This window comes from Apteryx rowi, unplaced genomic scaffold (assembly GCF_003343035.1).
Source record: "Apteryx rowi isolate R43461 unplaced genomic scaffold, aptRow1 scaffold_217, whole genome shotgun sequence".
Classification (NCBI taxonomy): domain Eukaryota; kingdom Metazoa; phylum Chordata; class Aves; order Apterygiformes; family Apterygidae; genus Apteryx; species Apteryx rowi.
In genome coordinates, this window is record NW_020448497.1 from 939,367 (window position 1) to 948,471 (window position 9,105).

The window sequence follows — 9,105 nt, forward strand, 5'->3', positions numbered from 1 at the left end:
TGCGGGGTCCCGCCGGGGCCGGGGCCGGGAGGCGCCGCGCGGGGCTGGGGAGCGGAGCGCGGCGCGAGCGCTTCCCCGGCGGCGCTGCCGTTCCTGGCGAGGTCGCGTCCGCGAGCGCGGGGCCGCGGGCAGCCGGTGTAGCGGAGAGGCATGTCCGGTACCTCGGTTCCTTCTTAATCACGTCCGCGTTTCCGAGGGAGGAAGGCGCCGGGTTTTCTCGTGCGCGGCGGTGGAGGAAGGTTCGAGAAGGCGTTTGAGCTGAAATCGATGCAAAGAGCCCGAGTCCCCCGAGACGCTCCGGGGAGCAGAGCGCAATTCCTCGCCGCGCCGCAGCCCCCGGGAAGGCGGGAGGTTTCCTGGCTGGAATTGCACCATCAGCAGGATCCGGGTCCGTGCCCCAGCCTTGCGCACGGCGCGCGCGGGCAGCTCAGCACTGATGCCGAGTTGTGCCCCCTCCCCGCCCCACATCATCTTTCTGCCGTCCGCGCAAGCAGAGCGCAGCGGGGTTTGATGAACGGCTCTGAAAGCAGCGTCGCTCCCGTCCCTTTTGCAGGGAACGCTGCAGTGTGCGGAGCTGCGGCCGCTGGCRCGGGAGGGAGGCAGAGCCGTGGGCTGCTGCCGCCCGGCCGCACGGGCGCTTTGGCCCTCCYGGAGGAAAGGCCTCCTCCCGAGCCGGGCTGCCGGCCGGCACCGCCGCTGTGGGGCGTTCCCGGCCGTGTCCTCGCTCCCCCCAAAACACCCCACGCTCCCGTTGCCCCACATCTTTTTTTTTCTTTTTTTTTCTTTTTTTCCCCCCCTCCTGGCGGTTTGCTCCTGTTGCGTTTGGGCGAGCGGTGCTCTTCGTCCTAGCTCACCACCTCCTCGCGCTGCCGTGCGCCCCCTGCTTAAATCCCTTTGTGTCCTGGGAGCTGAAGAAACGACGCGCTGAAACCAGGGACGTGTTTTGCCAATGTGATTCTCATTTTTCTGCTGGCTCCTTCCGGCGCGGCTGCGGGCAGGCGCCAGGGGCTGCGGGCGCCGGGGGCACGGGTGTGCTGCTCCGGGCGTCCCCGGCGCGTCCCCGGGCCGATTTGTCGGCCGGGAGCTAGGGATGGGAGAGGCCGGTGTGAGGCCGGCTCCTTCGCCGCCCGCGTTTGCAAGGGCCCCCTCGCTCGCTGCTCCCCCTCGCTTGGACGCGGACCCGCTCTGGTCCGTCTGTGCGCTGCCGCTGGATGGCTGCTGCTCCCGCGGGCGGGATGTTTGCAGGACGAGGGCCTGGAAATGGCAGAGCCAGGTTGGGAGCAGCCCTGGCCTGGCCGGGAGGCATTTTTGGCGCGCACTGGGCGGTGGCAGGGGGCTGCGCGGGGCATGTGGCCACCTGCCTGTCCCCCTGCCGCCGGGAGCCTCACCGCCCTGGTGCAAGGCCGCCCGGTGTCTGCCTCGCTGCATCCCACTGGGAACGCTGCTCCGGAGCTGTGCGGCTGCGGGAGTGCTGCCGGGCTCGTCCCCCCCATGTCCGTCYGTCCGGCTGCTCCCTGCAAGCCCTCCGTTGCGTGGAGCCTGTGCCTGCGCGCGGCYGGGCCACTGCGTCCCTCGGGGCAGGCAGCTCCCGCGGGAATATTTTGTTCCCTCCCTGAAGACTGCCGCACCGGGGCCGGGATGTGTAAACACTGCAGAGCATCACCCGATCCCCGCCAGCACGCCGGGACTTTATCTGCTAGGAAATGACTGTGTTGCCAATATATTAAATAACTCCCTAGCTAATGTATGCCCAGGTTACTGCAGGATTCATTTTATAATAAGAGCACTGGGATGCACTTTATTAATCATTCTGTCTAACAACCTGCACTCCACAGTTTCGGTTTGATTTGATTCAATCCTGTCTCTCTGCAAAATATATGGCTGAGTGGGTCGGATAATGTATGGCTTAATTTAGAGTTGTATGGGTTTGAATTACCATTTTCATAATGTGCTGTGCATTAATGTGTTGCATCATTTATACAGAAAAAAAAACGTGTGAGGTTTCAAACGTCTCCGGGAAGCAAAAGTCACCCAAAGGGAACGCGGAGTGCCGAAAAAGGGGCCGTCGAACGCCGGCCGGCGGGGGTCCTTGGCGGGGCGGGCGGCAGCGGGCGGCGCAGGTGGGTGCTGGCACGGGGCAGCGGGTTTGGAGGCGCGCGGGTGCCGGCGGCTCCCCTCCGTCTTGCATAACAGCAGCTCTCGCAGCCGGCCCGGGCTTGCAGGAGACCTCCAGCGGTTGACTCGCAGGTGACCCTGGTCCCAGCGCTCTCCCGCGGACGGCTATAATAACACCAGCTGTCAGTTACTGCGCCTCTGACTGAGGAGGAAAAAGCACTGATTATCCAAATACAGTCATTAAAGGGGAAATGTGTTTTTAGGACTGTCAGAGTGATTAATGAGGGTTAGCAATCCTTGCAAATGCACTTGTTTAGTCTAACTGGCAGCCTCTATTTTCCTATTGATTTATTGCAGCAGTTGCCGAGGCCGCGGTGTGTGTGGAAAGAGTCAGGACACTTCGCAACTGTGTGCGATTTAGCCGGGGCTGCGGCGGGGGGACGCGGGGGACGCCGCGCCGCGCCGTGCCGTGCCGTGTGCTCGCCTCGCCTCCGCGGCCCGAGCCCGCGAACAAAGGCGGCTTTGTGCCCCGCGCCGGGGCCGGGGCCGGGCAGCTCCGCCGGCTGCTGCCTTGGGAACGTCCCCCTCGGCGGGCTCGAGGCGCGCCGGACCGCAGGCGCGCGGTCCGCTGGGGAAGAGGCGAGGGAGCGAGCGAGCGAGGCCCCGGGTTTCTGCTGCTTTGCTTCCTCTCCCGCGCGCAGCCCCCGAGGCCCGGGCAGCGCGGAGCCCTGCGCCCGGCAGCCCCGGCGCGATGCCCGCTCCAGGAGCGGGAGAGGCTCGGCTCGGCTCGGCTCGGCTCGGGCTGCCTTGGCCAGGCCAGCGGAGCGCGGGCAGGCGGGCGGATGAGGAGTTTCTCAGCGGCATAAAGCAGCTTTTCTTTCCGTGCTAGCCCTGGCAGCAGCCCTGGAGAACACCGGCTCTGTGTGTATTCCCGGAGCGGTGGCAGCGCAGGCATCTCCCGGTGGGCAGAGCTTCGGCCCAGGGAATGCTCGGTGCCAAACGGGGTGAAACCGGAACAGGACCGGGACCAGCAACACGCAGCTGGGCGGACGGACGCGATGCACCGAAGGGACCCGCAGGCACCCTGCCGCAGTGACACCGGGCAGATGGATGCGATGCACCGAAGGGACCCGCGGGTGCCCTGCCGCGGTGACGCCGGGCGGATGGATGCGATGCACCGAAGGGACCCGTGGGTGCCCTGCTGCGGTGATGCCGGGCGGATGGATGCAATGCACCGAAGGGACCCGCAGGCGCCCTGCCGCGGTGACGCCGGGCGGATGGATGCGATGCACCGAAGGGACCCGTGGGTGCCCTGCCACAGTGACACCGGGCGGATGGATGCGATGCACCAAAGGGACCCGCGGTCGCCCTGCTGCAGCAACGCCGGGCCAACGGGTGCCCTGATTTTTGGCAGTCTCCGAAGCATCACTCCATGGGGAGCTGCAGCACGTGGCCAGGCCTCATGCCGCGAGGGCCGGGCTGGTCCGGCACAGCCGTGTCCCCACTCTGCCTGGTCCCTGGCCGGCGCCACCGCGGCCATCCCCTGCAAAGCGCAGCCGCTCGTGCYGGGATTTCCCCAGGAACGCTCGTGAGCGATACCGTTCCCTACGGTGATGCATGGTTACTAGTTCTCTCTCTGTTTATTATCGTGATGAATAACTGACGCGTCGTAATTCTGCGCACACGCACGTTCAGCTAAACGCCCGCCGGAGAGCAGGGGGAGAGGCTCTGCCGGCAGCGCCGCTCGCGCAGCGTCTTCCTTCAGCTCAGCTCGCAAGAACAAACCCCTTTCCGCAGACCGCAGTGTTTTCCGACGCGGCCTTTATGGAAACTGCTTGGAGCAGCTTCTCTGTGCCTTCGCCCCCGCTCCCAGCGCCGTGCACGAGGCAGGACACGGCCCATCCAGCCTCTGCAGAGACGGCCCGACCGGCAGGACGCCGCCGCGAGGATGGACAACGGGATGCAGCAGGGCCGGGAGGCAGGCGAAGGACACGCGCAGCGTTGCAGCATCCCGGCAGCTGCCGAGCAGGAGCCTTTGCGACGTTTTGCCCCCGTTCTCCAAGTGGTGACGGCGGCGGGACAGCGGCCAGCTCCGCTTTCCAAGGGGGAAAGAGTCATGGTCCAGGGGAAACGTCTCCGACGTGAGCCGAGGTGTGAGCCGTGCTCACGCCGAGCTGCTGATTTGTCGTGGGCACAAAGCGATCTGATGTTTTTAGGAAAATTATTGCTCAACCCACCCCGATAAGGAGCCCTTGCGTGGCAGCGGTGGGAAACAGGAATTTACCACCGCAGCCCTGGAGAAACGCGCCTGAAAGGACCTCGCCTCCTCCTGGTGTTTACGCACGTTTCGAAGGTTGTGGTGGAATTTTCTATTGGGATCAACCGCTCCGGGAGCGCCTGCTCGGCGTGCGTCTCGCCAGTTCCCCCAGCTGCAGAAATGCGTTCTGCCCTTGAGTGCTGCTTTGATAATTCCCAAACTTTTATGACTTAAATAAACTGGCGCAGCATCGGCGCGCAGACAGGGGCATCCTGCTGCACGCACCGATACGAGCACCCGCCGCCCTCGCRCGAATCTGCTGCTCGGCCGACAAATCTCCCCTCCACCCCCGGCTTCTCCGCGGAGTGAGAAGCGAAGAGCAAATCCYGGCTGGGCTGGGGTTTTGTTCGGGGTTTTCCCCCAGGGAAGACTGCAAGAGAAGCGCCAGGTTATGGCGAGGTTTGCAAAAGCCTTGGCTGCAGGAGTCGCGTTATCTGCCTTGAAGTTCGCCCTGCGTGCGACGAGCGAGCTCGCAGCCCTTGCAGCTGGAGAGCACGCTCGCGGCGTGTTATTTTGGGGGTCTGACTCATGCTGCTTGAACGCCCGAGGCTGGCCCGCAGCCGCGCTGGCTCCGGGACGCCGCTTGTGCCGGCAGCGCCAGGGCTCGCGGCACGGCCAGCGCGGGAGGAGGCATGTCCCCTCTACGGGGCTGCGAGCTCGGGGGGCAGAGCCGCGGCCGCTCCGCGCAGCGAGGGCACGGGGGGCTGGACRGACGAGCCCCCCCAGCTCCCTGCCTGCCTCCGGCCTGCCTGCTCGTCCGTCACGGCCTCTGCTCCGGGATGCAGCCTGCTTCGCACGCCGCTTGCACCAGGCCCCGTCTTCCGCTCTGCACATCGCTGGTATGATGCTCCTCCTGCCCCGTCTCCCTCGCTGCACGCTGCTTGCACGATGCTTGCGCCGTGCCCCATCTCCTGCACTGCACGCAGCTCACACGATGCTCGCCCCGCACCGTTTCCCATGCTGCACGCGCGGTGCTTGCCCCGCGCGCTCTCCCACGCTGCATGCTGCATGCGCGATGCTTGCCCCGCGCGCTCTCCCACGCTGCATGCTGCTTGCATGCTGCTTGCCCCGCACGGTTTCCCACGCTGCATGTTGCATGCACGATGCTCACCCCGCACGGTCTCCCACGTTGCACGCCGCGTGCATGCCACTCACCCTGCACGGTTTCCCACGCTGCACGCTGCGCTCACGCCGCTTGCCCCGCACGATCTCCCATGCTGCAYGCCACGTGCGCGCTGCTCGCCCTGCTCCGTCTCCCGTGCCGTGCGGGGGCCACCGCCGTCCCCCCCGTCACCCGCGTCCCGTGCCCATCGCCACCCCGGAGCGCTGGTCCTTGCGCCCTGCCCTCGCCCCTCTCGCGGCAGCCAGCCCCCCTTTAGCCGCCCCGGGGGTACGACCGGAGCCGCCGGATGCCGCCAGGTCCCGGCTGCCCCGGGGCCCCGCGCACAGAGCGGCCTTGTGTGCCGGAGCCCCGTAACGGCCAGATGGATGAGACGCTGCGAGAAGGGCCCGGCGCGGTTTCAACTCTATTTTGGGTGAAAACACTTCTTGAAAGATCTTGAAAGGAGCTGGCAGTTTGGTAGTTCAAATGATTAATGAGGGCTGGCTCCGGCGGGTGGATTTCTCGCGCCGTGCCAGCGGCGGCCGGTCCAGCAGCCCCGAGCACGCGGCCGCGGCCCCCGCGCCGTCCCCCGCCTTCCCGGAAACGGCACCCGCGCGACAGGCCCCGCATATGGAAAAAGTTAAATATAAATTACTGCTGAAAGAGGCCTAGCTGAGCGGAGTTAGTTAAAGATGTTTATGGATTCAGAAACACGGGCCTGCATATGTATTTAAAGATGACAAATGTGATTCAATAAGCAAGGAATTTCTCTGTGGGCTGAGGCAGGAGCCGGGGCAGCTCGGGCGCTCGGTGGGGCTCGCTGCCGCTGCCACTGCAGCTCCGTAAATCTGCGAGACTGGCTCCTTTTTTCCCCCTTTCGGGCAGCTCTGGGGTTAGTTTTGTTTTTTTCAGGATCCGGCCAAGTTGTTCCCCGTGCCGGCGGTGACGTGGCTGCTTGCCCGGACCCCTCCGGGCACGTCGTCCTGGCCATCCGCTCGTCCGCCTCCTGCTCCGTCTCCCGCCGCCCCCAGGATCTGCCTTCCCGCCCCCGGCTCCCATTGCCCTCCCGGTGCTCGGCTTTGAAGCCGCGATGCCCCCGCGGCGCAGCCGGGAGAGGTGGCACCTGCGGCGCTGCRGGAACGCCGGGGCTCGGTTTTCCGCGCGGCGCCAGGCTCCGCGGGAGCCTCCGTGCGGCAGAGCTCCGTGGTCCGGCCGGGGTGCCGGCACCGGCTGCTCACCCTGCTCCTCCCTCCCTGGGAGGATGGAGCCGGAGGATGCTCGGGCAGCGGGGCCACCCGGTCCCCACTGCAGCGGAGGCGACGCGGGGCTGCAGCCGGAGCAGCTCAGAAGCACGACGGTCCCGAGGGAGCGTGCGGCTTGGCGAGTCCCACGCCGCTCCCGACGTGCCCATTCGGCTTCCAGGGCCGCAGCAACCCGCGCGGGGTCCTGCCTGGATGGAGGCATGGGGAGCTCAGGGCGGCACCGTAGGGAACCGCGCTCCGTGCGCTCCAGACCCTTCGGCACTGTCAGGGGACGATTAATGTCCGACAGCCTCGAAATTGCTCCGGTCGCCAGTCTGGGTGTTGCGGGGCACAAGCAAAGCGCAGCAGGGCTCCTCCGTCCCCGCGATCCGGGACGAGGCCTCCTCTCTCCCGCCGGGCGTCCTCCGCGGATGGGGGCTCCTCAGCGTCTGCAAGAAAACCGGTGCCAATCGGAGCCGTGGCCCGGCTGCTCCGGCTGCAACCCAGCGCGGGGCACGGGTGCCCAATTTGGGGCGGCAAAGGCCGGCAAAGGAGCCGGCTCCGCAGGCGGCACGGGGCCGGCCCCTCGCCCGGCTCCTCCGGGCGGGAAGAGCCTTCGCGCGGGGTCAGCGCCTGGCCGAGCCCTGGACCGACGGCCGCATTCCTTCGTCCTGGTTTTATTTGTTAGCAGCGTTTGGCCGGGACACAGAGGCAGCTAATGAGGGACTGAGTTTATTGCAGTTTGATTTTTCTGTTAAAACAATACAATAAAATAAATGCACTTGGAAATCTGGTATGTGTTTGTACATAGTAGATTTATTGCTCTGGAGGCTTCCAGGGAGACAGAGCCTTTCGTTCCCTTCCTTATTGGAGCAGATCGTATTGCAGAGTTTAAAGGGCTCTGGAGCTGTGATTTATTTGGAGGGCGAAACCGGGGAAATCCAACTATCTGTTCCCTGGCTCAGATCATCCCCTGCCTCCCCAGCCAAGGGAATGCATCTGCACCTCCTCCACGGATTTTTCCTGTCGCTCGCGTTATCCCGCTCTAAATATATCACCGCGGCACGGCCGCCTCCTGCCCCGGGCTTCAGCACCGCGCCGAGGCTTCCCCGGCCCGGCCCCGTGTCCCGCGGATAGAGCAGCCGCTTGGAGCCGGTCCTGAGCATGCCGGAGCCACTGGCCGGCGTCGCGGAGGCYGGTGCCGCTGGCATCCCTGCAGCGCTCGGGTCGGAGCAGCGACTCTGGTTTTTATCTCGAGGATCGGGCTGTAAATCCCCGCCACCGGCCTCGGCCTCCTTCCCGGGAAGCCCTTTCCCCCCCCGGTGTCCCGGGCCGGCGCTCACGCAGCCCCGCGGGGGGAGCGCGCAGCTGCTTGGAGCGGCGGCAGGATTCGTGCCGGAAAGCCTCGCTCGCGCGTTCCTAACCGGCCACCCGGCCGAGCCCAGCGGTGGGATCAGCCCAGGGCAGCGGCATGCCGGAGCGCGGGCGCCGCTCCCGTGCCGGGCACTGCTGGCACATCCCAGCCCCGCGCCGCTCATCCGGGGCTCCCGCCGGGCAGGAACGACCGAGACCGCCATCCACGCCGGAGGAGGCTTTTGCCGAGCGTTCGGCATTTGCGAGCGGCAGCTCTCCTCGCCTGCGGTGCAAAACCCCTCCTGCTCGTCTCCGGGCCCGGGGGTGTCCGGCGGCGATGAGGAACGGCGCTGCCGGCAGCCGGCGTCCCGAGCCAGGGCCGATGCTCTTTCCAGAGGCCTCAAGGAGCAGGCGACGCTTCTCCCGCCGCGGCGCTCCCGGCTGTCGGGCGGATGCGGAGCGCGGGTGCCGGCGGGGCAGTTTCCTCCTCTGCCCCGGGGCTYATCCCAGCGCCGATCCTCACGCGCGCTTGGGAAAATCCACCTTCTTCCCCTGGATGGATTGTGGTTTCTAAACGCCATTAATCATTTTCCTTTAAAAAAAACCAGCAGCGGGGCTGGGAACATTGCTCCTTTATTCGCTGGGAAGATGGCCTGGCATCCTGGCACCCGGCCACCGGCTGCGTCCGGCGGAGCGAGGGGAGGGAAGCCCCGGGCACGGCCCCCTCCGCCGGAGCCGGGCGGCAGCGTTCCCATCCCGGCGCTCCGCTGGGACGCTCCGGGCCCGAGGGGGCACCGCGGTGCCCGTCTGGTGGGTGGCGAAGCGGGGCACCGGGCGTGGGAAAATGCAGCGCCTTTCCCGGCGCCGGGGGGCTCTTCCCGGCCGGAGGGGGACACGCTCCCTCGGGAGCTCGCCTGCCGCGCCGGCAGGGCCGAAACGCCGGCCCTGTTCTCCGCGCGCCCCTCGGAATGCCGCTT